The sequence below is a fragment of the Phyllobates terribilis genome, unplaced genomic scaffold (assembly GCF_046119375.1).
Source record: "Phyllobates terribilis strain yellow unplaced genomic scaffold, ASM4611937v1 Scaffold_8__6_contigs__length_399053987, whole genome shotgun sequence".
Taxonomy (NCBI): domain Eukaryota; kingdom Metazoa; phylum Chordata; class Amphibia; order Anura; family Dendrobatidae; genus Phyllobates; species Phyllobates terribilis.
This window is the reverse complement of record NW_027362768.1, coordinates 346005936-346033388: the sequence shown is the minus strand read 5'-3', so window position 1 is coordinate 346033388 and position 27453 is coordinate 346005936. Positions and strand designations below refer to the sequence as shown.

Here is a 27453-nt window from a genome sequence, read left to right as displayed (position 1 = left end):
GATAGCATTGCATTACATTACATGGCAATGCAATGCACAGTTGCTGAAGTTGAACCAAAATGAGCTTGTCATCTGGCTTCTGCAACTTTTAACATGAAAAATCCAATGAGGAGAAGAAAAGCAAAGCCAAAGAGTCCATCCCAAAATCCGACAAACAAGCCAAATGAACAAAAAGCATTGAATTCAATTCTTTCTGATTTTAGAAACTGCATTAAAGAAGGGGTGCACCGGTCCTGGAGATACTGCAATACCAGGTCAATGCGTGGAGTGGACAGAGCAAGCTCTTTTTCCATCTCCCTGTTCTAAAAATCCATTTAATATATGGTCCCCAGATAGGGGACGTATCAGATATTAAACTGATAAGAACAGATACTACACTTGATCTTAGCCAAAAGGCCGAGAAGCGATAACCAGAATTGGTTTCCGACTACGGTGCCACCCAAGGATTCTGAAAAGTCCATTTGTGGAGATGGCCACCTGGACTCCCGTTAAGAAGACATGCTGTCAACCTCTAGATCCCTCACATGCCTGCACTTTTCGGCTTGCTGCTGCTGCAATCCACGCGTTTTAGATCTGCATAACTCCACCTCTTTTAGCACAGTACCCTCAACCCCCGGCTGTTCCCACCCGCCTCAACACCGTTGGAAGGGAGGAGAACCAATTAAGGCGGGGGGGGGGGAGGGGGTGGAACGAGCAGCTGTCTACCCTTAGCAGGAGGGTTGCTGATTAATTACCTCTCCTGCTGCTGCTGCTGCTGCTGGCTGTCCAGCAGCAGACTGAAGGTGGCTGCTGCTGTGCGCAGGTATATAAAGGCTCAGAGCCTATTATGACACGCGCAGCCAGCGTTCCATTGCCACATTCCGTCTACTGCAGGCGGGATACCTGGATGGCTGAATGTCACTGAGAAGCTCACAGAGACCGCCATAAGCAACAGTTTAAAAGAATGCCACAGACTAATCAACCAAACTTTTTGGGTTGGTTTCTCTTTTATAGTCTGCAGGCATTAAATGAAAGAAGTCAGTGTTCCAGCAGAGGGAGACAACGTTTCAGAAAAGGCATTGTAGCAAACCAAAAAAGAAATTTTAAGCGCAGCAGAGTAACCAGCTCACATACCTGTTAGCTCAGGTGAGTTTAAAAGGCTGCTGTTGATAACAAGGGCATTTGCTAAATAGATGGTGTGTGTGCAACAATATACTGAAAGGTCAATTATATTGTGCAGCTTATCTCACCACCTGTAGTTATTTAGGTGAAAGCTCCAAAATGCTTGCCTAATATGTCTGTTTATCCAAAAGGAAGTATAGAGGGAGAGCTAGATAGATAGCATTGCATTACATTACATGGCAATGCAATGCACAGTTGCTGAAGTTGAACCAAAATGAGCTTGTCATCTGGCTTCTGCAACTTTTAACATGAAAAATCCAATGAGGAGAAGAAAAGCAAAGCCAAAGAGTCCATCCCAAAATCCGACAAACAAGCCAAATGAACAAAAAGCATTGAATTCAATTCTTTCTGATTTTAGAAACTGCATTAAAGAAGGGGTGCACCGGTCCTGGAGATACTGCAATACCAGGTCAATGCGTGGAGTGGACAGAGCAAGCTCTTTTTCCATCTCCCTGTTCTAAAAATCCATTTAATATATGGTCCCCAGATAGGGGACGTATCAGATATTAAACTGATAAGAACAGATACTACACTTGATCTTAGCCAAAAGGCCGAGAAGCGATAACCAGAATTGGTTTCCGACTACGGTGCCACCCAAGGATTCTGAAAAGTCCATTTGTGGAGATGGCCACCTGGACTCCCGTTAAGAAGACATGCTGTCAACCTCTAGATCCCTCACATGCCTGCACTTTTCGGCTTGCTGCTGCTGCAATCCACGCGTTTTAGATCTGCATAACTCCACCTCTTTTAGCACAGTACCCTCAACCCCCGGCTGTTCCCACCCGCCTCAACACCGTTGGAAGGGAGGAGAACCAATTAAGGCGGGGGGGGGGTGGAACGAGCAGCTGTCTACCCTTAGCAGGAGGGTTGCTGATTAATTACCTCTCCTGCTGCTGCTGCTGCTGCTGGCTGTCCAGCAGCAGACTGAAGGTGGCTGCTGCTGTGCGCAGGTATATAAAGGCTCAGAGCCTATTATGACACGCGCAGCCAGCGTTCCATTGCCACATTCCGTCTACTGCAGGCGGGATACCTGGATGGCTGAATGTCACTGAGAAGCTCACAGAGACCGCCATAAGCAACAGTTTAAAAGAATGCCACAGACTAATCAACCAAACTTTTTGGGTTGGTTTCTCTTTTATAGTCTGCAGGCATTAAATGAAAGAAGTCAGTGTTCCAGCAGAGGGAGACAACGTTTCAGAAAAGGCATTGTAGCAAACCAAAAAAGAAATTTTAAGCGCAGCAGAGTAACCAGCTCACATACCTGTTAGCTCAGGTGAGTTTAAAAGGCTGCTGTTGATAACAAGGGCATTTGCTAAATAGATGGTGTGTGTGCAACAATATACTGAAAGGTCAATTATATTGTGCAGCTTATCTCACCACCTGTAGTTATTTAGGTGAAAGCTCCAAAATGCTTGCCTAATATGTCTGTTTATCCAAAAGGAAGTATAGAGGGAGAGCTAGATAGATAGCATTGCATTACATTACATGGCAATGCAATGCAAAGTTGCTGAAGTTGAACCAAAATGAGCTTGTCATCTGGCTTCTGCAACTTTTAACATGAAAAATCCAATGAGGAGAAGAAAAGCAAAGCCAAAGAGTCCATCCCAAAATCCGACAAACAAGCCAAATGAACAAAAAGCATTGAATTCAATTCTTTCTGATTTTAGAAACTGCATTAAAGAAGGGGTGCACCGGTCCTGGAGATACTGCAATACCAGGTCAATGCGTGGAGTGGACAGAGCAAGCTCTTTTTCCATCTCCCTGTTCTAAAAATCCATTTAATATATGGTCCCCAGATAGGGGACGTATCAGATATTAAACTGATAAGAACAGATACTACACTTGATCTTAGCCAAAAGGCCGAGAAGCGATAACCAGAATTGGTTTCCGACTACGGTGCCACCCAAGGATTCTGAAAAGTCCATTTGTGGAGATGGCCACCTGGACTCCCGTTAAGAAGACATGCTGTCAACCTCTAGATCCCTCACATGCCTGCACTTTTCGGCTTGCTGCTGCTGCAATCCACGCGTTTTAGATCTGCATAACTCCACCTCTTTTAGCACAGTACCCTCAACCCCCGGCTGTTCCCACCCGCCTCAACACCGTTGGAAGGGAGGAGAACCAATTAAGGCGGGGGGGGGTGGAACGAGCAGCTGTCTACCCTTAGCAGGAGGGTTGCTGATTAATTACCTCTCCTGCTGCTGCTGCTGCTGCTGCTGGCTGTCCAGCAGCAGACTGAAGGTGGCTGCTGCTGTGCGCAGGTATATAAAGGCTCAGAGCCTATTATGACACGCGCAGCCAGCGTTCCATTGCCACATTCCGTCTACTGCAGGCGGGATACCTGGATGGCTGAATGTCACTGAGAAGCTCACAGAGACCGCCATAAGCAACAGTTTAAAAGAATGCCACAGACTAATCAACCAAACTTTTTGGGTTGGTTTCTCTTTTATAGTCTGCAGGCATTAAATGAAAGAAGTCAGTGTTCCAGCAGAGGGAGACAACGTTTCAGAAAAGGCATTGTAGCAAACCAAAAAAGAAATTTTAAGCGCAGCAGAGTAACCAGCTCACATACCTGTTAGCTCAGGTGAGTTTAAAAGGCTGCTGTTGATAACAAGGGCATTTGCTAAATAGATGGTGTGTGTGCAACAATATACTGAAAGGTCAATTATATTGTGCAGCTTATCTCACCACCTGTAGTTATTTAGGTGAAAGCTCCAAAATGCTTGCCTAATATGTCTGTTTATCCAAAAGGAAGTATAGAGGGAGAGCTAGATAGATAGCATTGCATTACATTACATGGCAATGCAATGCACAGTTGCTGAAGTTGAACCAAAATGAGCTTGTCATCTGGCTTCTGCAACTTTTAACATGAAAAATCCAATGAGGAGAAGAAAAGCAAAGCCAAAGAGTCCATCCCAAAATCCGACAAACAAGCCAAATGAACAAAAAGCATTGAATTCAATTCTTTCTGATTTTAGAAACTGCATTAAAGAAGGGGTGCACCGGTCCTGGAGATACTGCAATACCAGGTCAATGCGTGGAGTGGACAGAGCAAGCTCTTTTTCCATCTCCCTGTTCTAAAAATCCATTTAATATATGGTCCCCAGATAGGGGACGTATCAGATATTAAACTGATAAGAACAGATTTTTTTTTTTTTTTTTTTTTTTGAAAGCCCGAATTCGTGTACAAAACCCGAGTGCGCTTAAAAAAGTGACAAGTGCCACAAAAAAAGTGCACTAGGATGCTGATCTTCTTGAAACCCTCTCCAAAAGGAGAAGGGTCCCCCAAACCATTCCCCGTCCCTCCGAGCCAGAAGGCAACAGCGAGGAACAGGGACAAATAGCCACCTCCAGCCGGAGCCAGAGGGGACCCAATCTTACCCCCAATACCTGCCCGAGTTCTCACCCGAGCAAGGCACTGGGAGCCAAAGACTGTGCTCCCCTCCCGGAAGAGGGGAGCCAACAACGCTCTCCTCCCGAAAGAGGAGAGCCAGGGGGGATCAGGGGGGAGCGGAACCTGATGGCCACACACTCCCCCCCTAGACCTGCCAAGAGAGGAACCCGTAAGGGAACCGCATCCCGACAAAATCCTAGTAAGGACGTGGACACACGTGAAAAAGTGGACACACAGTGACAAAAAAAATTAAATAAATAGTGAAGGTTTCACAGTATAATACTGCCCGGACCTTCGACCGGGAATTGAAAAATTCCCCATCCTAAGGCCAGAAGGCCCGGAATAAGGGTGTGTGTGAAGAAAGAAATATTGAAGTGCTAGTGCAAATGTGCCATAAACTCAAGTGGGGTTCCCAATCCCAGTGAGTTAAGGCACCCCAGGGTCACCACTCCTGGGGCACTTCACACTTCGGGCTTTCGATCTTCCCCGGCCCAATGGCGTCGATCCTGGGGGGCCATGCTTTCCACCAGATGACTATATTAGCCAACTGGCGTACTAACAAGCGCCTAAGCCCCAGTGTGCATAATGTATCAATCTACTAGGGCGGCCAACATCCAAAACCGCCTTTTCGAAAGATACTACACTTGATCTTAGCCAAAAGGCCGAGAAGCGATAACCAGAATTGGTTTCCGACTACGGTGCCACCCAAGGATTCTGAAAAGTCCATTTGTGGAGATGGCCACCTGGACTCCCGTTAAGAAGACATGCTGTCAACCTCTAGATCCCTCACATGCCTGCACTTTTCGGCTTGCTGCTGCTGCAATCCACGCGTTTTAGATCTGCATAACTCCACCTCTTTTAGCACAGTACCCTCAACCCCCGGCTGTTCCCACCCGCCTCAACACCGTTGGAAGGGAGGAGAACCAATTAAGGCGGGGGGGGGGGTGGAACGAGCAGCTGTCTACCCTTAGCAGGAGGGTTGCTGATTAATTACCTCTCCTGCTGCTGTTGTTGCTGCTGGCTGTCCAGCAGCAGACTGAAGGTGGCTGCTGCTGTGCACAGGTATATAAAGGCTCAGAGCCTATTATGACACGCGCAGCCAGCGTTCCATTGCCACATTCCGTCTACTGCAGGCGGGATACCTGGATGGCTGAATGTCACTGAGAAGCTCACAGAGACCGCCATAAGCAACAGTTTAAAAGAATGCCACAGACTAATCAACCAAACTTTTTGGGTTGGTTTCTCTTTTATAGTCTGCAGGCATTAAATGAAAGAAGTCAGTGTTCCAGCAGAGGGAGACAACATTTCAGAAAAGGCATTGTAGCAAACCAAAAAAGAAATTTTAAGCGCAGCAGAGTAACCAGCTCACATACCTGTTAGCTCAGGTGAGTTTAAAAGGCTGCTGTTGATAACAAGGGCATTTGCTAAATAGATGGTGTGTGTGCAACAATATACTGAAAGGTCAATTATATTGTGCAGCTTATCTCACCACCTGTAGTTATTTAGGTGAAAGCTCCAAAATGCTTGCCTAATATGTCTGTTTATCCAAAAGGAAGTATAGAGGGAGAGCTAGATAGATAGCATTGCATTACATTACATGGCAATGCAATGCACAGTTGCTGAAGTTGAACCAAAATGAGCTTGTCATCTGGCTTCTGCAACTTTTAACATGAAAAATCCAATGAGGAGAAGAAAAGCAAAGCCAAAGAGTCCATCCCAAAATCCGACAAACAAGCCAAATGAACAAAAAGCATTGAATTCAATTCTTTCTGATTTTAGAAACTGCATTAAAGAAGGGGTGCACCGGTCCTGGAGATACTGCAATACCAGGTCAATGCGTGGAGTGGACAGAGCAAGCTCTTTTTCCATCTCCCTGTTCTAAAAATCCATTTAATATATGGTCCCCAGATAGGGGACGTATCAGATATTAAACTGATAAGAACAGATACTACACTTGATCTTAGCCAAAAGGCCGAGAAGCGATAACCAGAATTGGTTTCCGACTACGGTGCCACCCAAGGATTCTGAAAAGTCCATTTGTGGAGATGGCCACCTGGACTCCCGTTAAGAAGACATGCTGTCAACCTCTAGATCCCTCACATGCCTGCACTTTTCGGCTTGCTGCTGCTGCAATCCACGCGTTTTAGATCTGCATAACTCCACCTCTTTTAGCACAGTACCCTCAACCCCCGGCTGTTCCCACCCGCCTCAACACCGTTGGAAGGGAGGAGAACCAATTAAGGCGGGGGGGGGGGTGGAACGAGCAGCTGTCTACCCTTAGCAGGAGGGTTGCTGATTAATTACCTCTCCTGCTGCTGCTGCTGCTGCTGGCTGTCCAGCAGCAGACTGAAGGTGGCTGCTGCTGTGCGCAGGTATATAAAGGCTCAGAGCCTATTATGACACGCGCAGCCAGCGTTCCATTGCCACATTCCGTCTACTGCAGGCGGGATACCTGGATGGCTGAATGTCACTGAGAAGCTCACAGAGACCGCCATAAGCAACAGTTTAAAAGAATGCCACAGACTAATCAACCAAACTTTTTGGGTTGGTTTCTCTTTTATAGTCTGCAGGCATTAAATGAAAGAAGTCAGTGTTCCAGCAGAGGGAGACAACGTTTCAGAAAAGGCATTGTAGCAAACCAAAAAAGAAATTTTAAGCGCAGCAGAGTAACCAGCTCACATACCTGTTAGCCCAGGTGAGTTTAAAAGGCTGCTGTTGATAACAAGGGCATTTGCTAAATAGATGGTGTGTGTGCAACAATATACTGAAAGGTCAATTATATTGTGCAGCTTATCTCACCACCTGTAGTTATTTAGGTGAAAGCTCCAAAATGCTTGCCTAATATGTCTGTTTATCCAAAAGGAAGTATAGAGGGAGAGCTAGATAGATAGCATTGCATTACATTACATGGCAATGCAATGCACAGTTGCTGAAGTTGAACCAAAATGAGCTTGTCATTTGGCTTCTGCAACTTTTAACATGAAAAATCCAATGAGGAGAAGAAAGGCAAAGCCAAAGAGTCCATCCCAAAATCCGACAAACAAGCCAAATGAACAAAAAGCATTGAATTCAATTCTTTCTGATTTTAGAAACTGCATTAAAGAAGGGGTGCACCGGTCCTGGAGATACTGCAATACCAGGTCAATGCGTGGAGTGGACAGAGCAAGCTCTTTTTCCATCTCCCTGTTCTATAAATCCATTTAATATATGGTCCCCAGATAGGGGACGTATCAGATATTAAACTGATAAGAACAGATACTACACTTGATCTTAGCCAAAAGGCCGAGAAGCGATAACCAGAATTGGTTTCCGACTACGGTGCCACCCAAGGATTCTGAAAAGTCCATTTGTGGAGATGGCCACCTGGACTCCCGTTAAGAAGACATGCTGTCAACCTCTAGATCCCTCACATGCCTGCACTTTTCGGCTTGCTGCTGCTGCAATCCACGCGTTTTAGATCTGCATAACTCCACCTCTTTTAGCACAGTACCCTCAACCCCCGGCTGTTCCCACCCGCCTCAACACCGTTGGAAGGGAGGAGAACCAATTAAGGCGGGGGGGGGTGGGGGGGTGGAACGAGCAGCTGTCTACCCTTAGCAGGAGGGTTGCTGATTAATTACCTCTCCTGCTGCTGCTGCTGCTGCTGGCTGTCCAGCAGCAGACTGAAGGTGGCTGCTGCTGTGCGCAGGTATATAAAGGCTCAGAGCCTATTATGACACGCGCAGCCAGCGTTCCATTGCCACATTCCGTCTACTGCAGGCGGGATACCTGGATGGCTGAATGTCACTGAGAAGCTCACAGAGACCGCCATAAGCAACAGTTTAAAAGAATGCCACAGACTAATCAACCAAACTTTTTGGGTTGGTTTCTCTTTTATAGTCTGCAGGCATTAAATGAAAGAAGTCAGTGTTCCAGCAGGGGGAGACAACGTTTCAGAAAAGGCATTGTAGCAAACCAAAAAAGAAATTTTAAGCGCAGCAGAGTAACCAGCTCACATACCTGTTAGCTCAGGTGAGTTTAAAAGGCTGCTGTTGATAACAAGGGCATTTGCTAAATAGATGGTGTGTGTGCAACAATATACTGAAAGGTCAATTATATTGTGCAGCTTATCTCACCACCTGTAGTTATTTAGGTGAAAGCTCCAAAATGCTTGCCTAATATGTCTGTTTATCCAAAAGGAAGTATAGAGGGAGAGCTAGATAGATAGCATTGCATTACATTACATGGCAATGCAATGCACAGTTGCTGAAGTTGAACCAAAATGAGCTTGTCATCTGGCTTCTGCAACTTTTAACATGAAAAATCCAATGAGGAGAAGAAAAGCAAAGCCAAAGAGTCCATCCCAAAATCCGACAAACAAGCCAAATGAACAAAAAGCATTGAATTCAATTCTTTCTGATTTTAGAAACTGCATTAAAGAAGGGGTGCACCTGTCCTGGAGATACTGCAATACCAGGTCAATGCGTGGAGTGGACAGAGCAAGCTCTTTTTCCATCTCCCTGTTCTAAAAATCCATTTAATATATGGTCCCCAGATAGGGGACGTATCAGATATTAAACTGATAAGAACAGATACTACACTTGATCTTAGCCAAAAGGCCGAGAAGCGATAACCAGAATTGGTTTCCGACTACGGTGCCACCCAAGGATTCTGAAAAGTCCATTTGTGGAGATGGCCACCTGGACTCCCGTTAAGAAGACATGCTGTCAACCTCTAGATCCCTCACATGCCTGCACTTTTCGGCTTGCTGCTGCTGCAATCCACGCGTTTTAGATCTGCATAACTCCACCTCTTTTAGCACAGTACCCTCAACCCCCGGCTGTTCCCACCCGCCTCAACACCGTTGGAAGGGAGGAGAACCAATTAAGGCGGGGGGGGGGGGGTGGAACGAGCAGCTGTCTACCCTTAGCAGGAGGGTTGCTGATTAATTACCTCTCCTGCTGCTGCTGCTGCTGCTGGCTGTCCAGCAGCAGACTGAAGGTGGCTGCTGCTGTGCGCAGGTATATAAAGGCTCAGAGCCTATTATGACACGCGCAGCCAGCGTTCCATTGCCACATTCCGTCTACTGCAGGCGGGATACCTGGATGGCTGAATGTCACTGAGAAGCTCACAGAGACCGCCATAAGCAACAGTTTAAAAGAATGCCACAGACTAATCAACCAAACTTTTTGGGTTGGTTTCTCTTTTATAGTCTGCAGGCATTAAATGAAAGAAGTCAGTGTTCCAGCAGAGGGAGACAACGTTTCAGAAAAGGCATTGTAGCAAACCAAAAAAGAAATTTTAAGCGCAGCAGAGTAACCAGCTCACATACCTGTTAGCTCAGGTGAGTTTAAAAGGCTGCTGTTGATAACAAGGGCATTTGCTAAATAGATGGTGTGTGTGCAACAATATACTGAAAGGTCAATTATATTGTGCAGCTTATCTCACCACCTGTAGTTATTTAGGTGAAAGCTCCAAAATGCTTGCCTAATATGTCTGTTTATCCAAAAGGAAGTATAGAGGGAGAGCTAGATAGATAGCATTGCATTACATTACATGGCAATGCAATGCACAGTTGCTGAAGTTGAACCAAAATGAGCTTGTCATCTGGCTTCTGCAACTTTTAACATGAAAAATCCAATGAGGAGAAGAAAAGCAAAGCCAAAGAGTCCATCCCAAAATCCGACAAACAAGCCAAATGAACAAAAAGCATTGAATTCAATTCTTTCTGATTTTAGAAACTGCATTAAAGAAGGGGTGCACCGGTCCTGGAGATACTGCAATACCAGGTCAATGCGTGGAGTGGACAGAGCAAGCTCTTTTTCCATCTCCCTGTTCTAAAAATCCATTTAATATATGGTCCCCAGATAGGGGACGTATCAGATATTAAACTGATAAGAACAGATACTACACTTGATCTTAACCAAAAGGCCGAGAAGCGATAACCAGAATTGGTTTCCGACTACGGTGCCACCCAAGGATTCTGAAAAGTCCATTTGTGGAGATGGCCACCTGGACTCCCGTTAAGAAGACATGCTGTCAACCTCTAGATCCCTCACATGCCTGCACTTTTCGGCTTGCTGCTGCTGCAATCCACGCGTTTTAGATCTGCATAACTCCACCTCTTTTAGCACAGTACCCTCAACCCCCGGCTGTTCCCACCCGCCTCAACACCGTTGGAAGGGAGGAGAACCAATTAAGGCGGGGGGGGGGGGTGGAACGAGCAGCTGTCTACCCTTAGCAGGAGGGTTGCTGATTAATTACCTCTCCTGCTGCTGCTGCTGCTGGCTGTCCAGCAGCAGACTGAAGGTGGCTGCTGCTGTGCGCAGGTATATAAAGGCTCAGAGCCTATTATGACACGCGCAGCCAGCGTTCCATTGCCACATTCCGTCTACTGCAGGCGGGATACCTGGATGGCTGAATGTCACTGAGAAGCTCACAGAGACCGCCATAAGCAACAGTTTAAAAGAATGCCACAGACTAATCAACCAAACTTTTTGGGTTGGTTTCTCTTTTATAGTCTGCAGGCATTAAATGAAAGAAGTCAGTCTTCCAGCAGAGGGAGACAACGTTTCAGAAAAGGCATTGTAGCAAACCAAAAAAGAAATTTTAAGCGCAGCAGAGTAACCAGCTCACATACCTGTTAGCTCAGGTGAGTTTAAAAGGCTGCTGTTGATAACAAGGGCATTTGCTAAATAGATGGTGTGTGTGCAACAATATACTGAAAGGTCAATTATATTGTGCAGCTTATCTCACCACCTGTAGTTATTTAGGTGAAAGCTCCAAAATGCTTGCCTAATATGTCTGTTTATCCAAAAGGAAGTATAGAGGGAGAGCTAGATAGATAGCATTGCATTACATTACATGGCAATGCAATGCACAGTTGCTGAAGTTGAACCAAAATGAGCTTGTCATCTGGCTTCTGCAACTTTTAACATGAAAAATCCAATGAGGAGAAGAAAAGCAAAGCCAAAGAGTCCATCCCAAAATCCGACAAACAAGCCAAATGAACAAAAAGCATTGAATTCAATTCTTTCTGATTTTAGAAACTGCATTAAAGAAGGGGTGCACCGGTCCTGGAGATACTGCAATACCAGGTCAATGCGTGGAGTGGACAGAGCAAGCTCTTTTTCCATCTCCCTGTTCTATAAATCCATTTAATATATGGTCCCCAGATAGGGGACGTATCAGATATTAAACTGATAAGAACAGATACTACACTTGATCTTAGCCAAAAGGCCGAGAAGCGATAACCAGAATTGGTTTCCGACTACGGTGCCACCCAAGGATTCTGAAAAGTCCATTTGTGGCAATGGCCACCTGGACTCCCGTTAAGAAGACATGCTGTCAACCTCTAGATCCCTCACATGCCTGCACTTTTCGGCTTGCTGCTGCTGCAATCCACGCGTTTTAGATCTGCATAACTCCACCTCTTTTAGCACAGTACCCTCAACCCCCGGCTGTTCCCACCCGCCTCAACACCGTTGGAAGGGAGGTGAACCAATTAAGGCGGGGGGGGTGGGGGGGTGGAACGAGCAGCTGTCTACCCTTAGCAGGAGGGTTGCTGATTAATTACCTCTCCTGCTGCTGCTGCTGCTGGCTGTCCAGCAGCAGACTGAAGGTGGCTGCTGCTGTGCGCAGGTATATAAAGGCTCAGAGCCTATTATGACACGCGCAGCCAGCGTTCCATTGCCACATTCCGTCTACTGCAGGCGGGATACCTGGATGGCTGAATGTCACTGAGAAGCTCACAGAGACCGCCATAAGCAACAGTTTAAAAGAATGCCACAGACTAATCAACCAAACTTTTTGGGTTGGTTTCTCTTTTATAGTCTGCAGGCATTAAATGAAAGAAGTCAGTGTTCCAGCAGAGGGAGACAACGTTTCAGAAAAGGCATTGTAGCAAACCAAAAAAGAAATTTTAAGCGCAGCAGAGTAACCAGCTCACATACCTGTTAGCTCAGGTGAGTTTAAAAGGCTGCTGTTGATAACAAGGGCATTTGCTAAATAGATGGTGTGTGTGCAACAATATACTGAAAGGTCAATTATATTGTGCAGCTTATCTCACCACCTGTAGTTATTTAGGTGAAAGCTCCAAAATGCTTGCCTAATATGTCTGTTTATCCAAAAGGAAGTATAGAGGGAGAGCTAGATAGATAGCATTGCATTACATTACATGGCAATGCAATGCACAGTTGCTGAAGTTGAACCAAAATGAGCTTGTCATCTGGCTTCTGCAACTTTTAACATGAAAAATCCAATGAGGAGAAGAAAAGCAAAGCCAAAGAGTCCATCCCAAAATCCGACAAACAAGCCAAATGAACAAAAAGCATTGAATTCAATTCTTTCTGATTTTAGAAACTGCATTAAAGAAGGGGTGCACCGGTCCTGGAGATACTGCAATACCAGGTCAATGCGTGGAGTGGACAGAGCAAGCTCTTTTTCCATCTCCCTGTTCTAAAAATCCATTTAATATATGGTCCCCAGATAGGGGACGTATCAGATATTAAACTGATAAGAACAGATACTACACTTGATCTTAGCCAAAAGGCCGAGAAGCGATAACCAGAATTGGTTTCCGACTACGGTGCCACCCAAGGATTCTGAAAAGTCCATTTGTGGAGATGGCCACCTGGACTCCCGTTAAGAAGACATGCTGTCAACCTCTAGATCCCTCACATGCCTGCACTTTTCGGCTTGCTGCTGCTGCAATCCACGCGTTTTAGATCTGCATAACTCCACCTCTTTTAGCACAGTACCCTCAACCCCCGGCTGTTCCCACCCGCCTCAACACCGTTGGAAGGGAGGAGAACCAATTAAGGCGGGGGGGGGGGTGGAACGAGCAGCTGTCTACCCTTAGCAGGAGGGTTGCTGATTAATTACCTCTCCTGCTGCTGCTGCTGCTGCTGCTGGCTGTCCAGCAGCAGACTGAAGGTGGCTGCTGCTGTGCGCAGGTATATAAAGGCTCAGAGCCTATTATGACACGCGCAGCCAGCGTTCCATTGCCACATTCCGTCTACTGCAGGCGGGATACCTGGATGGCTGAATGTCACTGAGAAGCTCACAGAGACCGCCATAAGCAACAGTTTAAAAGAATGCCACAGACTAATCAACCAAACTTTTTGGGTTGGTTTCTCTTTTATAGTCTGCAGGCATTAAATGAAAGAAGTCAGTGTTCCAGCAGAGGGAGACAACGTTTCAGAAAAGGCATTGTAGCAAACCAAAAAAGAAATTTTAAGCGCAGCAGAGTAACCAGCTCACATACCTGTTAGCTCAGGTGAGTTTAAAAGGCTGCTGTTGATAACAAGGGCATTTGCTAAATAGATGGTGTGTGTGCAACAATATACTGAAAGGTCAATTATATTGTGCAGCTTATCTCACCACCTGTAGTTATTTAGGTGAAAGCTCCAAAATGCTTGCCTAATATGTCTGTTTATCCAAAAGGAAGTATAGAGGGAGAGCTAGATAGATAGCATTGCATTACATTACATGGCAATGCAATGCACAGTTGCTGAAGTTGAACCAAAATGAGCTTGTCATCTGGCTTCTGCAACTTTTAACATGAAAAATCCAATGAGGAGAAGAAAAGCAAAGCCAAAGAGTCCATCCCAAAATCCGACAAACAAGCCAAATGAACAAAAAGCATTGAATTCAATTCTTTCTGATTTTAGAAACTGCATTAAAGAAGGGGTGCACCGGTCCTGGAGATACTGCAATACCAGGTCAATGCGTGGAGTGGACAGAGTAAGCTCTTTTTCCATCTCCCTGTTCTAAAAATCCATTTAATATATGGTCCCCAGATAGGGGACGTATCAGATATTAAACTGATAAGAACAGATACTACACTTGATCTTAGCCAAAAGGCCGAGAAGCGATAACCAGAATTGGTTTCCGACTACGGTGCCACCCAAGGATTCTGAAAAGTCCATTTGTGGAGATGGCCACCTGGACTCCCGTTAAGAAGACATGCTGTCAACCTCTAGATCCCTCACATGCCTGCACTTTTCGGCTTGCTGCTGCTGCAATCCACGCGTTTTAGATCTGCATAACTCCACCTCTTTTAGCACAGTACCCTCAACCCCCGGCTGTTCCCACCCGCCTCAACACCGTTGGAAGGGAGGAGAACCAATTAAGGCGGGGGGGGGGGGGGGTGGAACGAGCAGCTGTCTACCCTTAGCAGGAGGGTTGCTGATTAATTACCTCTCCTGCTGCTGCTGCTGCTGCTGGCTGTCCAGCAGCAGACTGAAGGTGGCTGCTGCTGTGCGCAGGTATATAAAGGCTCAGAGCCTATTATGACACGCGCAGCCAGCGTTCCATTGCCACATTCCGTCTACTGCAGGCGGGATACCTGGATGGCTGAATGTCACTGAGAAGCTCACAGAGACCGCCATAAGCAACAGTTTAAAAGAATGCCACAGACTAATCAACCAAACTTTTTGGGTTGGTTTCTCTTTTATAGTCTGCAGGCATTAAATGAAAGAAGTCAGTGTTCCAGCAGAGGGAGACAACGTTTCAGAAAAGGCATTGTAGCAAACCAAAAAAGAAATTTTAAGCGCAGCAGAGTAACCAGCTCACATACCTGTTAGCTCAGGTGAGTTTAAAAGGCTGCTGTTGATAACAAGGGCATTTGCTAAATAGATGGTGTGTGTGCAACAATATACTGAAAGGTCAATTATATTGTGCAGCTTATCTCACCACCTGTAGTTATTTAGGTGAAAGCTCCAAAATGCTTGCCTAATATGTCTGTTTATCCAAAAGGAAGTATAGAGGGAGAGCTAGATAGATAGCATTGCATTACATTACATGGCAATGCAATGCACAGTTGCTGAAGTTGAACCAAAATAAGCTTGTCATCTGGCTTCTGCAACTTTTAACATGAAAAATCCAATGAGGAGAAGAAAAGCAAAGCCAAAGAGTCCATCCCAAAATCCGACAAACAAGCCAAATGAACAAAAAGCATTGAATTCAATTCTTTCTGATTTTAGAAACTGCATTAAAGAAGGGGTGCACCGGTCCTGGAGATACTGCAATACCAGGTCAATGCGTGGAGTGGACAGAGCAAGCTCTTTTTCCATCTCCCTGTTCTAAAAATCCATTTAATATATGGTCCCCAGATAGGGGACGTATCAGATATTAAACTGATAAGAACAGATACTACACTTGATCTTAGCCAAAAGGCCGAGAAGCGATAACCAGAATTGGTTTCCGACTACGGTGCCACCCAAGGATTCTGAAAAGTCCATTTGTGGAGATGGCCACCTGGACTCCCGTTAAGAAGACATGCTGTCAACCTCTAGATCCCTCACATGCCTGCACTTTTCGGCTTGCTGCTGCTGCAATCCACGCGTTTTAGATCTGCATAACTCCACCTCTTTTAGCACAGTACCCTCAACCCCCGGCTGTTCCCACCCGCCTCAACACCGTTGGAAGGGAGGAGAACCAATTAAGGCGGGGGGGGGGGGGGGACGAGCAGCTGTCTACCCTTAGCAGGAGGGTTTCTGATTAATTACCTCTCCTGCTGCTGCTGCTGCTGCTGGCTGTCCAGCAGCAGACTGAAGGTGGCTGCTGCTGTGCGCAGGTATATAAAGGCTCAGAGCCTATTATGACACGCGCAGCCAGCGTTCCATTGCCACATTCCGTCTACTGCAGGCGGGATACCTGGATGGCTGAATGTCACTGAGAAGCTCACAGAGACCGCCATAAGCAACAGTTTAAAAGAATGCCACAGACTAATCAACCAAACTTTTTGGGTTGGTTTCTCTTTTATAGTCTGCAGGCATTAAATGAAAGAAGTCAGTGTTCCAGCAGAGGGAGACAACGTTTCAGAAAAGGCATTGTAGCAAACCAAAAAAGAAATTTTAAGCGCAGCAGAGTAACCAGCTCACATACCTGTTAGCTCAGGTGAGTTTAAAAGGCTGCTGTTGATAACAAGGGCATTTGCTAAATAGATGGTGTGTGTGCAACAATATACTGAAAGGTCAATTATATTGTGCAGCTTATCTCACCACCTGTAGTTATTTAGGTGAAAGCTCCAAAATGCTTGCCTAATATGTCTGTTTATCCAAAAGGAAGTATAGAGGGAGAGCTAGATAGATAGCATTGCATTACATTACATGGCAATGCAATGCACAGTTGCTGAAGTTGAACCAAAATGAGCTTGTCATCTGGCTTCTGCAACTTTTAACATGAAAAATCCAATGAGGAGAAGAAAAGCAAAGCCAAAGAGTCCATCCCAAAATCCGACAAACAAGCCAAATGAACAAAAAGCATTGAATTCAATTCTTTCTGATTTTAGAAACTGCATTAAAGAAGGGGTGCACCGGTCCTGGAGATACTGCAATACCAGGTCAATGCGTGGAGTGGACAGAGCAAGCTCTTTTTCCATCTCCCTGTTCTAAAAATCCATTTAATATATGGTCCCCAGATAGGGGACGTATCAGATATTAAACTGATAAGAACAGATACTACACTTGATCTTAGCCAAAAGGCCGAGAAGCGATAACCAGAATTGGTTTCCGACTACGGTGCCACCCAAGGATTCTGAAAAGTCCATTTGTGGAGATGGCCACCTGGACTCCCGTTAAGAAGACATGCTGTCAACCTCTAGATCCCTCACATGCCTGCACTTTTCGGCTTGCTGCTGCTGCAATCCACGCGTTTTAGATCTGCATAACTCCACCTCTTTTAGCACAGTACCCTCAACCCCCGGCTGTTCCCACCCGCCTCAACACCGTTGGAAGGGAGGAGAACCAATTAAGGCGGGGGGGGGGGTGGAACGAGCAGCTGTCTACCCTTAGCAGGAGGGTTGCTGATTAATTACCTCTCCTGCTGCTGCTGCTGCTGCTGGCTGTCCAGCAGCAGACTGAAGGTGGCTGCTGCTGTGCGCAGGTATATAAAGGCTCAGAGCCTATTATGACACGCGCAGCCAGCGTTCCATTGCCACATTCCGTCTACTGCAGGCGGGATACCTGGATGGCTGAATGTCACTGAGAAGCTCACAGAGACCGCCATAAGCAACAGTTTAAAAGAATGCCACAGACTAATCAACCAAACTTTTTGGGTTGGTTTCTCTTTTATAGTCTGCAGGCATTAAATGAAAGAAGTCAGTGTTCCAGCAGAGGGAGACAACGTTTCAGAAAAGGCATTGTAGCAAACCAAAAAAGAAATTTTAAGCGCAGCAGAGTAACCAGCTCACATACCTGTTAGCTCAGGTGAGTTTAAAAGGCTGCTGTTGATAACAAGGGCATTTGCTAAATAGATGGTGTGTGTGCAACAATATACTGAAAGGTCAATTATATTGTGCAGCTTATCTCACCACCTGTAGTTATTTAGGTGAAAGCTCCAAAATGCTTGCCTAATATGTCTGTTTATCCAAAAGGAAGTATAGAGGGAGAGCTAGATAGATAGCATTGCATTACATTACATGGCAATGCAATGCACAGTTGCTGAAGTTGAACCAAAATGAGCTTGTCATCTGGCTTCTGCAACTTTTAACATGAAAAATCCAATGAGGAGAAGAAAAGCAAAGCCAAAGAGTCCATCCCAAAATCCGACAAACAAGCCAAATGAACAAAAAGCATTGAATTCAATTCTTTCTGATTTTAGAAACTGCATTAAAGAAGGGGTGCACTGGTCCTGGAGATACTGCAATACCAGGTCAATGCGTGGAGTGGACAGAGCAAGCTCTTTTTCCATCTCCCTGTTCTAAAAATCCATTTAATATATGGTCCCCAGATAGGGGACGTATCAGATATTAAACTGATAAGAACAGATACTACACTTGATCTTAGCCAAAAGGCCGAGAAGCGATAACCAGAATTGGTTTCCGACTACGGTGCCACCCAAGGATTCTGAAAAGTCCATTTGTGGAGATGGCCACCTGGACTCCCGTTAAGAAGACATGCTGTCAACCTCTAGATCCCTCACATGCCTGCACTTTTCGGCTTGCTGCTGCTGCAATCCACGCGTTTTAGATCTGCATAACTCCACCTCTTTTAGCACAGTACCCTCAACCCCCGGCTGTTCCCACCCGCCTCAACACCGTTGGAAGGGAGGAGAACCAATTAAGGCGGGGGGGGGGTGGAACGAGCAGCTGTCTACCCTTAGCAGGAGGGTTGCTGATTAATTACCTCTCCTGCTGCTGCTGCTGCTGGCTGTCCAGCAGCAGACTGAAGGTGGCTGCTGCTGTGCGCAGGTATATAAAGGCTCAGAGCCTATTATGACACGCGCAGCCAGCGTTCCATTGCCACATTCCGTCTACTTCAGGCGGGATACCTGGATGGCTGAATGTCACTGAGAAGCTCACAGAGACCGCCATAAGCAACAGTTTAAAAGAATGCCACAGACTAATCAACCAAACTTTTTGGGTTGGTTTCTCTTTTATAGTCTGCAGGCATTAAATGAAAGAAGTCAGTGTTCCAGCAGAGGGAGACAACGTTTCAGAAAAGGCATTGTAGCAAACCAAAAAAGAAATTTTAAGCGCAGCAGAGTAACCAGCTCACATACCTGTTAGCTCAGGTGAGTTTAAAAGGCTGCTGTTGATAACAAGGGCATTTGCTAAATAGATGGTGTGTGTGCAACAATATACTGAAAGGTCAATTATATTGTGCAGCTTATCTCACCACCTGTAGTTATTTAGGTGAAAGCTCCAAAATGCTTGCCTAATATGTCTGTTTATCCAAAAGGAAGTATAGAGGGAGAGCTAGATAGATAGCATTGCATTACATTACATGGCAATGCAATGCACAGTTGCTGAAGTTGAACCAAAATGAGCTTGTCATCTGGCTTCTGCAACTTTTAACATGAAAAATCCAATGAGGAGAAGAAAAGCAAAGCCAAAGAGTCCATCCCAAAATCCGACAAACAAGCCAAATGAACAAAAAGCATTGAATTCAATTCTTTCTGATTTTAGAAACTGCATTAAAGAAGGGGTGCACCGGTCCTGGAGATACTGCAATACCAGGTCAATGCGTGGAGTGGACAGAGCAAGCTCTTTTTCCATCTCCCTGTTCTAAAAATCCATTTAATATATGGTCCCCAGATAGGGGACGTATCAGATATTAAACTGATAAGAACAGATACTACACTTGATCTTAGCCAAAAGGCCGAGAAGCGATAACCAGAATTGGTTTCCGACTACGGTGCCACCCAAGGATTCTGAAAAGTCCATTTGTGGAGATGGCCACCTGGACTCCCGTTAAGAAGACATGCTGTCAACCTCTAGATCCCTCACATGCCTGCACTTTTCGGCTTGCTGCTGCTGCAATCCACGCGTTTTAGATCTGCATAACTCCACCTCTTTTAGCACAGTACCCTCAAACCCCGGCTGTTCCCACCCGCCTCAACACCGTTGGAAGGGAGGAGAACCAATTAAGGCGGGGGGGGGGTGGAACGAGCAGCTGTCTACCCTTAGCAGGAGGGTTGCTGATTAATTACCTCTCCTGCTGCTGCTGCTGCTGCTGGCTGTCCAGCAGCAGACTGAAGGTGGCTGCTGCTGTGCGCAGGTATATAAAGGCTCAGAGCCTATTATGACACGCGCAGCCAGCGTTCCATTGCCACATTCCGTCTACTGCAGGCGGGATACCTGGATGGCTGAATGTCACTGAGAAGCTCACAGAGACCGCCATGAGCAACAGTTTAAAAGAATGCCACAGACTAATCAACCAAACTTTTTGGGTTGGTTTCTCTTTTATAGTCTGCAGGCATTAAATGAAAGAAGTCAGTGTTCCAGCAGAGGGAGACAACGTTTCAGAAAAGGCATTGTAGCAAACAAAAAAAGGAATTTTAAGCGCAGCAGAGTAACCAGCTCACATACCTGTTAGCTCAGGTGAGTTTAAAAGGCTGCTGTTGATAACAAGGGCATTTGCTAAATAGATGGTGTGTGTGCAACAATATACTGAAAGGTCAATTATATTGTGCAGCTTATCTTACCACCTGTAGTTATTTAGGTGAAAGCTCCAAAATGCTTGCCTAATATGTCTGTTTATCCAAAAGGAAGTATAGAGGGAGAGCTAGATAGATAGCATTGCATTACATTACATGGCAATGCAATGCACAGTTGCTGAAGTTGAACCAAAATGAGCTTGTCATCTGGCTTCTGCAACTTTTAACATGAAAAATCCAATGAGGAGAAGAAAAGCAAAGCCAAAGAGTCCATCCCAAAATCCGACAAACAAGCCAAATGAACAAAAAGCATTGAATTCAATTCTTTCTGATTTTAGAAACTGCATTAAAGAAGGGGTGCACCGGTCCTGGAGATACTGCAATACCAGGTCAATGCGTGGAGTGGACAGAGCAAGCTCTTTTTCCATCTCCCTGTTCTAAAAATCCATTTAATATATGGTCCCCAGATAGGGGACGTATCAGATATTAAACTGATAAGAACAGATACTACACTTGATCTTAGCCAAAAGGCCGAGAAGCGATAACCAGAATTGGTTTCCGACTACGGTGCCACCCAAGGATTCTGAAAAGTCCATTTGTGGAGATGGCCACCTGGACTCCCGTTAAGAAGACATGCTGTCAACCTCTAGATCCCTCACATGCCTGCACTTTTCGGCTTGCTGCTGCTGCAATCCACGCGTTTTAGATCTGCATAACTCCACCTCTTTTAGCACAGTACCCTCAACCCCCGGCTGTTCCCACCCGCCTCAACACCGTTGGAAGGGAGGAGAACCAATTAAGGCGGGGGGGGGGTGGAACGAGCAGCTGTCTACCCTTAGCAGGAGGGTTGCTGATTAATTACCCCTCCTGCTGCTGCTGCTGCTGCTGGCTGTCCAGCAGCAGACTGAAGGTGGCTGCTGCTGTGCGCAGGTATATAAAGGCTCAGAGCCTATTATGACACGCGCAGCCAGCGTTCCATTGCCACATTCCGTCTACTGCAGGCGGGATACCTGGATGGCTGAATGTCACTGAGAAGCTCACAGAGACCGCCATAAGCAACAGTTTAAAAGAATGCCACAGACTAATCAACCAAACTTTTTGGGTTGGTTTCTCTTTTATAGTCTGCAGGCATTAAATGAAAGAAGTCAGTGTTCCAGCAGAGGGAGACAACGTTTCAGAAAAGGCATTGTAGCAAACCAAAAAAGAAATTTTAAGCGCAGCAGAGTAACCAGCTCACATACCTGTTAGCTCAGGTGAGTTTAAAAGGCTGCTGTTGATAACAAGGGCATTTGCTAAATAGATGGTGTGTGTGCAACAATATACTGAAAGGTCAATTATATTGTGCAGCTTATCTCACCACCTGTAGTTATTTAGGTGAAAGCTCCAAAATGCTTGCCTAATATGTCTGTTTATCCAAAAGGAAGTATAGAGGGAGAGCTAGATAGATAGCATTGCATTACATTACATGGCAATGCAATGCACAGTTGCTGAAGTTGAACCAAAATGAGCTTGTCATCTGGCTTCTGCAACTTTTAACATGAAAAATCCAATGAGGAGAAGAAAAGCAAAGCCAAAGAGTCCATCCCAAAATCCGACAAACAAGCCAAATGAACAAAAAGCATTGAATTCAATTCTTTCTGATTTTAGAAACTGCATTAAAGAAGGGGTGCACTGGTCCTGGAGATACTGCAATACCAGGTCAATGCGTGGAGTGGACAGAGCAAGCTCTTTTTCCATCTCCCTGTTCTAAAAATCCATTTAATATATGGTCCCCAGATAGGGGACGTATCAGATATTAAACTGATAAGAACAGATACTACACTTGATCTTAGCCAAAAGGCCGAGAAGCGATAACCAGAATTGGTTTCCGACTACGGTGCCACCCAAGGATTCTGAAAAGTCCATTTGTGGAGATGGCCACCTGGACTCCCGTTAAGAAGACATGCTGTCAACCTCTAGATCCCTCACATGCCTGCACTTTTCGGCTTGCTGCTGCTGCAATCCACGCGTTTTAGATCTGCATAACTCCACCTCTTTTAGCACAGTACCCTCAACCCCCGGCTGTTCCCACCCGCCTCAACACCGTTGGAAGGGAGGAGAACCAATTAAGGCGGGGGGGGGGTGGAACGAGCAGCTGTCTACCCTTAGCAGGAGGGTTGCTGATTAATTACCCCTCCTGCTGCTGCTGCTGCTGCTGGCTGTCCAGCAGCAGACTGAAGGTGGCTGCTGCTGTGCGCAGGTATATAAAGGCTCAGAGCCTATTATGACACGCGCAGCCAGCGTTCCATTGCCACATTCCGTCTACTGCAGGCGGGATACCTGGATGGCTGAATGTCACTGAGAAGCTCACAGAGACCGCCATAAGCAACAGTTTAAAAGAATGCCACAGACTAATCAACCAAACTTTTTGGGTTGGTTTCTCTTTTATAGTCTGCAGGCATTAAATGAAAGAAGTCAGTGTTCCAGCAGAGGGAGACAACGTTTCAGAAAAGGCATTGTAGCAAACCAAAAAAGAAATTTTAAGCGCAGCAGAGTAACCAGCTCACATACCTGTTAGCTCAGGTGAGTTTAAAAGGCTGCTGTTGATAACAAGGGCATTTGCTAAATAGATGGTGTGTGTGCAACAATATACTGAAAGGTCAATTATATTGTGCAGCTTATCTCACCACCTGTAGTTATTTAGGTGAAAGCTCCAAAATGCTTGCCTAATATGTCTGTTTATCCAAAAGGAAGTATAGAGGGAGAGCTAGATAGATAGCATTGCATTACATTACATGGCAATGCAATGCACAGTTGCTGAAGTTGAACCAAAATGAGCTTGTCATCTGGCTTCTGCAACTTTTAACATGAAAAATCCAATGAGGAGAAGAAAAGCAAAGCCAAAGAGTCCATCCCAAAATCCGACAAACAAGCCAAATGAACAAAAAGCATTGAATTCAATTCTTTCTGATTTTAGAAACTGCATTAAAGAAGGGGTGCACCGGTCCTGGAGATACTGCAATACCAGGTCAATGCGTGGAGTGGACAGAGCAAGCTCTTTTTCCATCTCCCTGTTCTAAAAATCCATTTAATATATGGTCCCCAGATAGGGGACGTATCAGATATTAAACTGATAAGAACAGATACTACACTTGATCTTAGCCAAAAGGCCGAGAAGCGATAACCAGAATTGGTTTCCGACTACGGTGCCACCCAAGGATTCTGAAAAGTCCATTTGTGGAGATGGCCACCTGGACTCCCGTTAAGAAGACATGCTGTCAACCTCTAGATCCCTCACATGCCTGCACTTTTCGGCTTGCTGCTGCTGCAATCCACGCGTTTTAGATCTGCATAACTCCACCTCTTTTAGCACAGTACCCTCAACCCCCGGCTGTTCCCACCCGCCTCAACACCGTTGGAAGGGAGGAGAACCAATTAAGGCGGGGGGGGGGTGGAACGAGCAGCTGTCTACCCTTAGCAGGAGGGTTGCTGATTAATTACCTCTCCTGCTGCTGCTGCTGCTGCTGGCTGTCCAGCAGCAGACTGAAGGTGGCTGCTGCTGTGCGCAGGTATATAAAGGCTCAGAGCCTATTATGACACGCGCAGCCAGCGTTCCATTGCCACATTCCGTCTACTGCAGGCGAGATACCTGGATGGCTGAATGTCACTGAGAAGCTCACAGAGACCGCCATAAGCAACAGTTTAAAAGAATGCCACAGACTAATCAACCAAACTTTTTGGGTTGGTTTCTCTTTTATAGTCTGCAGGCATTAAATGAAAAAAGTCAGTGTTCCAGCAGAGGGAGACAACGTTTCAGAAAAGGCATTGTAGCAAACCAAAAAAGAAATTTTAAGCGCAGCAGAGTAACCAGCTCACATACCTGTTAGCTCAGGTGAGTTTAAAAGGCTGCTGTTGATAACAAGGGCATTTGCTAAATAGATGGTGTGTGTGCAACAATATACTGAAAGGTCAATTATATTGTGCAGCTTATCTCACCACCTGTAGTTATTTAGGTGAAAGCTCCAAAATGCTTGCCTAATATGTCTGTTTATCCCAAAGGAAGTATAGAGGGAGAGCTAGATAGATAGCATTGCATTACATTACATGGCAATGCAATGCACAGTTGCTGAAGTTGAACCAAAATGAGCTTGTCATCTGGCTTCTGCAACTTTTAACATGAAAAATCCAATGAGGAGAAGAAAAGCAAAGCCAAAGAGTCCATCCCAAAATCCGACAAACAAGCCAAATGAACAAAAAGCATTGAATTCAATTCTTTCTGATTTTAGAAACTGCATTAAAGAAGGGGTGCACCGGTCCTGGAGATACTGCAATACCAGGTCAATGCGTGGAGTGGACAGAGCAAGCTCTTTTTCCATCTCCCTGTTCTAAAAATCCATTTAATATATGGTCCCCAGATAGGGGACGTATCAGATATTAAACTGATAAGAACAGATACTACACTTGATCTTAGCCAAAAGGCCGAGAAGCGATAACCAGAATTGGTTTCCGACTACGGTGCCACCCAAGGATTCTGAAAAGTCCATTTGTGGAGATGGCCACCTGGACTCCCGTTAAGAAGACATGCTGTCAACCTCTAGATCCCTCACATGCCTGCACTTTTCGGCTTGCTGCTGCTGCAATCCACGCGTTTTAGATCTGCATAACTCCACCTCTTTTAGCACAGTACCCTCAACCCCCGGCTGTTCCCACCCGCCTCAACACCGTTGGAAGGGAGGAGAACCAATTAAGGCGGGGGGGGGGGGGTGGAACGAGCAGCTGTCTACCCTTAGCAGGAGGGTTGCTGATTAATTACCTCTCCTGCTGCTGCTGCTGCTGCTGGCTGTCCAGCAGCAGACTGAAGGTGGCTGCTGCTGTGCGCAGGTATATAAAGGCTCAGAGCCTATTATGACACGCGCAGCCAGCGTTCCATTGCCACATTCCGTCTACTGCAGGCGAGATACCTGGATGGCTGAATGTCACTGAGAAGCTCACAGAGACCGCCATAAGCAACAGTTTAAAAGAATGCCACAGACTAATCAACCAAACTTTTTGGGTTGGTTTCTCTTTTATAGTCTGCAGGCATTAAATGAAAGAAGTCAGTGTTCCAGCAGAGGGAGACAACGTTTCAGAAAAGGCATTGTAGCAAACCAAAAAAGAAATTTTAAGCGCAGCAGAGTAACCAGCTCACATACCTGTTAGCTCAGGTGAGTTTAAAAGGCTGCTGTTGATAACAAGGGCATTTGCTAAATAGATGGTGTGTGTGCAACAATATACTGAAAGGTCAATTATATTGTGCAGCTTATCTCACCACCTGTAGTTATTTAGGTGAAAGCTCCAAAATGCTTGCCTAATATGTCTGTTTATCCAAAAGGAAGTATAGAGGGAGAGCTAGATAGATAGCATTGCATTACATTACATGGCAATGCAATGCACAGTTGCTGAAGTTGAACCAAAATGAGCTTGTCATCTGGCTTCTGCAACTTTTAACATGAAAAATCCAATGAGGAGAAGAAAAGCAAAGCCAAAGAGTCCATCCCAAAATCCGACAAACAAGCCAAATGAACAAAAAGCATTGAATTCAATTCTTTCTGATTTTAGAAACTGCATTAAAGAAGGGGTGCACCGGTCCTGGAGATACTGCAATACCAGGTCAATGCGTGGAGTGGACAGAGCAAGCTCTTTTTCCATCTCCCTGTTCTAAAAATCCATTTAATATATGGTCCCCAGATAGGGGACGTATCAGATATTAAACTGATAAGAACAGATTTTTTTTTTTTTTTTTTTTATCGAAAGCCCGAATTCGTGTACAAAACCCGAGTGCGCTTAAAAAAGTGACAAGTGCCACAAAAAAAGTGCACTAGGATGCTGGTCTTCTTGAAACCCTCTCCAAAAGGAGAAGGGTCCCCCGAACCATTCCCCGTCCCTACGAGCCAAAAGGCCACAGCGAGGAACAGGGACAAAAAGCCACCTCCAGCCGAAGCCAGAGGCGACCCAATCTTACCCCCAGCACCTGCCCGAGTTCTCACCCGAGCAAGGCACTGGGAGCCAAAAACTGTGCTCCCCTCCCAGAAGAGGGGAGCCAACAACGCTCTCCTCCCGAAAGAGGAGAGCCAGGGGGGTTCAGGGGGGAGCGGAACCTGATGGCCACACACTCCCCCCCTAGACCTGCCAAGAGAGGAACCCGTAAGGGAACCGCATCCCAACAAAATCCTAGTAGGACGTGACACACGTGAATAAGTGGACACACAGTGACAAAGAAATTAAATAAATAGTGAAGGTTTCACAGTATAATACTGCCCGGACCTTCGACCGGGAATTGAAAAATTCCCCATCCTAAGGCCAGAAGGCCCGGAATAAGGGTGTGTGCGAAGAAAGAAAATTTGAAGTGCTTGTGCAAATGTGCCATAAACTCAAGTGGGGTTCCCAATCCCAGTGAGTTAAGGCACCCCAGGGTCACCACTCCTGGGGCACTTCACACTTCGGGCTTTCGATCTTCCCCGGCCCAATGGCGTCGATCCTGGGGGGCCATGCTTTCCACCAGATGACTATATTAGCCACCTGGCGTACTAACAAGCGCCTAAACCCCAGTGTGCATAATGTATCAATCTACTAGGGCGGCCAACATCCAAAACCGCCTTTTCGAAAGATACTACACTTGATCTTAGCCAAAAGGCCGAGAAGCGATAACCAGAATTGGTTTCCGACTATGGTGCCACCCAAGGATTCTGAAAAGTCCATTTGTGGAGATGGCCACCTGGACTCCCGTTAAGAAGACATGCTGTCAACCTCTAGATCCCTCACATGCCTGCACTTTTCGGCTTGCTGCTGCTGCAATCCACGCGTTTTAGATCTGCATAACTCCACCTCTTTTAGCACAGTACCCTCAACCCCCGGCTGTTCCCACCCGCCTCAACACCGTTGGAAGGGAGGAGAACCAATTAAGGCGGGGGGGGGGGTGGAACGAGCAGCTGTCTACCCTTAGCAGGAGGGTTGCTGATTAATTACCTCTCCTGCTGCTGCTGCTGCTGCTGGCTGTCCAGCAGCAGACTGAAGGTGGC

General features: G+C 45.9%; 20 non-coding genes and 2 pseudogenes across 20 annotated transcripts; all 22 read right to left on the bottom strand.

Moving 5' to 3' along the window:
* Window positions 1–217: 217 nt before the first annotated feature.
* LOC141160753 (U2 spliceosomal RNA) lies at window positions 218–408 on the bottom strand. The gene has a single exon (XR_012250506.1). It is a non-coding gene; the product is annotated as a U2 spliceosomal RNA (small nuclear RNA).
* A 1125-nt stretch (window positions 409–1533) lies between these two features.
* On the bottom strand, window positions 1534–1724 carry LOC141160752 (U2 spliceosomal RNA). Its single transcript, XR_012250505.1, has one exon. It is a non-coding gene; the product is annotated as a U2 spliceosomal RNA (small nuclear RNA).
* Window positions 1725–2842: 1118 nt separating this feature from the next.
* On the bottom strand, window positions 2843–3033 carry LOC141160751 (U2 spliceosomal RNA). Its single transcript, XR_012250504.1, has one exon. It is a non-coding gene; the product is annotated as a U2 spliceosomal RNA (small nuclear RNA).
* Window positions 3034–4153: 1120 nt separating this feature from the next.
* Window positions 4154–4340, bottom strand: LOC141160215 (U2 spliceosomal RNA). Its single transcript, XR_012250170.1, has one exon. It is a non-coding gene; the product is annotated as a U2 spliceosomal RNA (small nuclear RNA).
* Window positions 4341–5137: 797 nt separating this feature from the next.
* On the bottom strand, window positions 5138–5229 carry LOC141160415 (U2 spliceosomal RNA; annotated as a pseudogene).
* A 1119-nt stretch (window positions 5230–6348) lies between these two features.
* LOC141160750 (U2 spliceosomal RNA) lies at window positions 6349–6539 on the bottom strand. Its single transcript, XR_012250503.1, has one exon. It is a non-coding gene; the product is annotated as a U2 spliceosomal RNA (small nuclear RNA).
* A 1119-nt stretch (window positions 6540–7658) lies between these two features.
* LOC141159642 (U2 spliceosomal RNA) lies at window positions 7659–7849 on the bottom strand. Its single transcript, XR_012249645.1, has one exon. It is a non-coding gene; the product is annotated as a U2 spliceosomal RNA (small nuclear RNA).
* Window positions 7850–8974: 1125 nt separating this feature from the next.
* Window positions 8975–9165, bottom strand: LOC141159786 (U2 spliceosomal RNA). Its single transcript, XR_012249784.1, has one exon. It is a non-coding gene; the product is annotated as a U2 spliceosomal RNA (small nuclear RNA).
* Window positions 9166–10286: 1121 nt separating this feature from the next.
* LOC141159847 (U2 spliceosomal RNA) lies at window positions 10287–10477 on the bottom strand. Its single transcript, XR_012249842.1, has one exon. It is a non-coding gene; the product is annotated as a U2 spliceosomal RNA (small nuclear RNA).
* Window positions 10478–11594: 1117 nt separating this feature from the next.
* Window positions 11595–11785, bottom strand: LOC141159641 (U2 spliceosomal RNA). The gene has a single exon (XR_012249644.1). It is a non-coding gene; the product is annotated as a U2 spliceosomal RNA (small nuclear RNA).
* A 1121-nt stretch (window positions 11786–12906) lies between these two features.
* Window positions 12907–13097, bottom strand: LOC141160749 (U2 spliceosomal RNA). Its single transcript, XR_012250502.1, has one exon. It is a non-coding gene; the product is annotated as a U2 spliceosomal RNA (small nuclear RNA).
* Window positions 13098–14219: 1122 nt separating this feature from the next.
* LOC141159960 (U2 spliceosomal RNA) lies at window positions 14220–14410 on the bottom strand. Its single transcript, XR_012249953.1, has one exon. It is a non-coding gene; the product is annotated as a U2 spliceosomal RNA (small nuclear RNA).
* Window positions 14411–15533: 1123 nt separating this feature from the next.
* On the bottom strand, window positions 15534–15724 carry LOC141160747 (U2 spliceosomal RNA). The gene has a single exon (XR_012250500.1). It is a non-coding gene; the product is annotated as a U2 spliceosomal RNA (small nuclear RNA).
* A 1119-nt stretch (window positions 15725–16843) lies between these two features.
* LOC141160746 (U2 spliceosomal RNA) lies at window positions 16844–17034 on the bottom strand. The gene has a single exon (XR_012250499.1). It is a non-coding gene; the product is annotated as a U2 spliceosomal RNA (small nuclear RNA).
* A 1119-nt stretch (window positions 17035–18153) lies between these two features.
* Window positions 18154–18344, bottom strand: LOC141158065 (U2 spliceosomal RNA). Its single transcript, XR_012248103.1, has one exon. It is a non-coding gene; the product is annotated as a U2 spliceosomal RNA (small nuclear RNA).
* Window positions 18345–19459: 1115 nt separating this feature from the next.
* Window positions 19460–19650, bottom strand: LOC141160745 (U2 spliceosomal RNA). The gene has a single exon (XR_012250498.1). It is a non-coding gene; the product is annotated as a U2 spliceosomal RNA (small nuclear RNA).
* A 1118-nt stretch (window positions 19651–20768) lies between these two features.
* Window positions 20769–20959, bottom strand: LOC141160744 (U2 spliceosomal RNA). Its single transcript, XR_012250497.1, has one exon. It is a non-coding gene; the product is annotated as a U2 spliceosomal RNA (small nuclear RNA).
* A 1118-nt stretch (window positions 20960–22077) lies between these two features.
* On the bottom strand, window positions 22078–22268 carry LOC141157954 (U2 spliceosomal RNA). The gene has a single exon (XR_012247992.1). It is a non-coding gene; the product is annotated as a U2 spliceosomal RNA (small nuclear RNA).
* Window positions 22269–23386: 1118 nt separating this feature from the next.
* LOC141160743 (U2 spliceosomal RNA) lies at window positions 23387–23577 on the bottom strand. Its single transcript, XR_012250496.1, has one exon. It is a non-coding gene; the product is annotated as a U2 spliceosomal RNA (small nuclear RNA).
* Window positions 23578–24695: 1118 nt separating this feature from the next.
* On the bottom strand, window positions 24696–24886 carry LOC141160742 (U2 spliceosomal RNA). Its single transcript, XR_012250495.1, has one exon. It is a non-coding gene; the product is annotated as a U2 spliceosomal RNA (small nuclear RNA).
* A 1121-nt stretch (window positions 24887–26007) lies between these two features.
* LOC141160209 (U2 spliceosomal RNA) lies at window positions 26008–26194 on the bottom strand. The gene has a single exon (XR_012250165.1). It is a non-coding gene; the product is annotated as a U2 spliceosomal RNA (small nuclear RNA).
* A 794-nt stretch (window positions 26195–26988) lies between these two features.
* On the bottom strand, window positions 26989–27080 carry LOC141160428 (U2 spliceosomal RNA; annotated as a pseudogene).
* Window positions 27081–27453: the final 373 nt, after the last annotated feature.